This window comes from Silene latifolia, chromosome 11, assembly GCF_048544455.1.
Source record: "Silene latifolia isolate original U9 population chromosome 11, ASM4854445v1, whole genome shotgun sequence".
Taxonomy (NCBI): Eukaryota; Viridiplantae; Streptophyta; class Magnoliopsida; order Caryophyllales; family Caryophyllaceae; genus Silene; species Silene latifolia.
In genome coordinates this window covers 112,156,366-112,159,545 of record NC_133536.1, presented here as the reverse complement: position 1 = coordinate 112,159,545, position 3,180 = coordinate 112,156,366, and the positions used below count along the sequence as shown (strand labels likewise).

General features: G+C 39.0%; 1 non-coding gene across 1 annotated transcript; it reads left to right on the top strand.

Annotated features, from left to right (window-relative positions):
* Positions 1-1,785: 1,785 nt before the first annotated feature.
* Positions 1,786-1,892, top strand: LOC141615690 (small nucleolar RNA R71). The gene has a single exon (XR_012530096.1). It is a non-coding gene; the product is annotated as a small nucleolar RNA R71 (small nucleolar RNA).
* The last annotated feature ends 1,288 nt before the right edge of the window (positions 1,893-3,180 follow it).

Here is a 3,180-nt window from a genome sequence, read left to right as displayed (position 1 = left end):
TAAGAAGAAGGAATAAAGGAAGAAAAGATTAAATTGAATTATCGAATGAAAGAAGGAATTACCAGTTTTCAGATCCAAAGTTTAGAGCAAAAGAAACGTAAAAAGAGTTTAAATAGTGTATGATCCCTAATATGTTTAGTAAAAGTAGCTTATATACTAAGTCCGAAACCAAGTACAATTAAGAGATAAATGGGCTTCTAATAATCGTAAAATAATCCAGCTGATACTAGCTTTAGTCGATCGACCAAGTTGGCGAGATGACTTTTGCGATCGACCAAAAACAGCAGTCGATCGACTTTTTGTCGGCGCGCATTTCCTGCAACGCGCACTGAAGTTCAAACGGCCGTCATTTCTTCGTTATTTGAGCGAATCGAGCGTTTTTGGTGGCGTTGGAAAGCCAACCGGATTTTACCCTCCAATTTGAATCCCTTGATTATCATTTTTAGAACTCAAGTTATGGCTCTTCAAAATAGGCACTATAAATTTGAAGCCATTCTTTTGCTCTATAAGCTTCCTTACTTCACTAATGACTCCAAAAAGGATGGTTTTCAAGCTCATTTCATACCAAGGCCGTGATTGCAAGCTTTAGTGATGGGTTTTAGCTTGTTTGCACATTCTCGGGCCTATAATCTGCATAAAACACACACAACCCGAAGTAGCCAAAATAAGGGAGAATAGTAGATAACGCTACTCAATAATGCATAGAAATACGTGCAAAAAGATGGAATAAATGCATATAAAAGGGACACATCATTCATCCACTTTCTTGGGAATAGCTTCACCATTCTTTGCATTAGTTAAAACCTCCATTTCAACAAGTAACTTCTCACTTTCTTTGGGGTAATATTTGGTACCACTTCTCAAGGTAATAACAATAACGGTATCATGGGGTTTCTCACCTTGGGGTGGTAGTTGACCAGTCTTTATTTGAGAGCTAGATGAGCTAGTTGAGCCATTTGATTCTCTAGCATTTTGATGGCAACATTGTGAGCTTGATCACTCTTTTGCATTTGAGCCAACAATTCAATTTAGGTCTTAGCCATTTGCATTACCAACGCTTCAAGTTTGCTCTCCCCTTGGTTATTTTGTTGGCTATTTGAAGATTGACCTTGGGTTGGTTGGATGTTTTGTTGGAAGTTTTTTAGAGGAAGCCTTTGATTTTGATTTTGGCTTTGATTTTGATAGCCCGATGGATATTTGAACCTTTGTTGTGGGACAAAGCTATTTTCTTGTTGTGACACAAAATTGTTTTGTGGTTGTTGGGGCACAAAGTTATCTTGGGGTTGAGGATTTAGCATATTATTACTCTTATAAAACAATTCGGGTGGAATTTTGTGTTGGGATTGTAAGTATTTGAAAAAGTACCCGGTGAAAATGAACTTTGTCTAAAGCTTTGAAAAGCATTTACCTCTTCAGTGGTGGCTTGACATAAGGCGGTGCAATGTCCCGCACCTCCGCAATCTTCACAAACAACAATTTGGCTAGTAGTGGACATGGCATTGATTTTTTTTAATAGATGAGGCCATATTTTGAGCCTCCAATTTTTTTTGAAGCAAGGAATTTTGAGCCTTAAAGATGGATGTATCGGAACCCTCCTCCTTAGTCTTTTGTGGTGTACTTCGAGAATTGACATATTGTGATTCATGAATCGCCATGGATTCAATTGTGGCATGAGCAATATCGGTGTCAATGTGATCAAACTGCCCATTGTTGGTGGAATCAAGAACTCGTCGGGACTCGACACAACATCCATTGTAGAATGTTATAGCGAGAAACCAAGGATCCAACCCATGATGTGGCCATTGTCTTTGCAACTCCTTGTATCTCTCCCAAGCTTCATAAAGGCTCTCTAGCCCTTGTTGACGGAAACCCGTGATTTGGCTCCTCAAAGTTTGAGTTTTCCCCGGTGGAAAATACTTTTGATAGAAAGCAAGAGCTAAAGTCTCCTAATTGGTGATCCCTATGTCGGTTCTATCAAGGCTATTGATCCATAGCTTAGCCTTGTCCTTCAACGAGAAAGGGAAAAGTATATCCCTTATTTAAGATTGTGTGACTCCTGTTTGCCTTATCATTGAGCAATAATCACAAACGTTTTGCACATGCAAGCTGGGAACCTCCAAAGGACTTCCCCCAAATTGCCTCTTCTCCACAAGGCTAATGAAAGCCGGTTTGATCTCGACCTCTGCGGCCCTAATTTGGACAGCAGTGATACCCCTTTAAAGCATAGCCGTGGTGGGCTTGGAATGATCGGAAAGTTTTACCATATTCTTGATTAGAGATGGTGGTGGCGGTGGAGATGATGAATTAGAACCGTTTTCCTCGTCACGAATGAGATAGCTGTACGAATGCATCCCAAACCACCGAGACTAAAAGATTCGGCAAGCTCCTTGAAATAATTGAGTCAGCTACGGAAAGTTCTCTCGGGCTCCAGATCAAAGGGAATCAGTTTTACCATCTCATGGGCATAAGACAACAACTACAAGAAACTTGTAAGTAACGGTCTCAAGGAACAAGTGTTCCTCAAGACAAAAGAAAACAAGATAAAAATCAACAATTCAAAATGCAACAAAACCGCGCATCCCGACAACGCCGCCAAAATTTGACAGGCTATCGCACATCTAACAAAGATACCCTAAACTCGGCTTACAAATTAATATAGTAAAGTAGGGGTCGAACACAAGCAGACAAGAATTGCGTAGTGAATTGCTATGAGTAGAATTCTATCTAGGTCGGTTCAATTGTTTGTTTGGTTTGGTTTGATAAACTTGTAAATAAAATGATGTAAATTAATAATGCTAAAGAAGTCCAGGGGAGTCGGGTCACACATGAAAATATGTAGAAGTTCATGTTAAACTAGGAATAGATAATATTGTCAATGGTTTAGGTCTTATGACAACCACCTCTCTGCCTTATTGTCAACCATAGAACGGGTCCAAACGAGCTCTCGCTTTGCCTAGGTCGGTCTACTAAAACATGCTTAGTCTAATTCATTTTCGTGACTCTCGACTTATAAAAGTGAATAAAATTAATCTAAGATTGTGATCAATTACCAAAGATTAGCAAATAAACAAGCATGTGATAAAAAATTATCAAACAGTATTATATCATCCTAATTTAACATTACAAATATTATTCATGCATGGCTTCCCTAATCCCTAGACAAAATGGACTACTCACTCA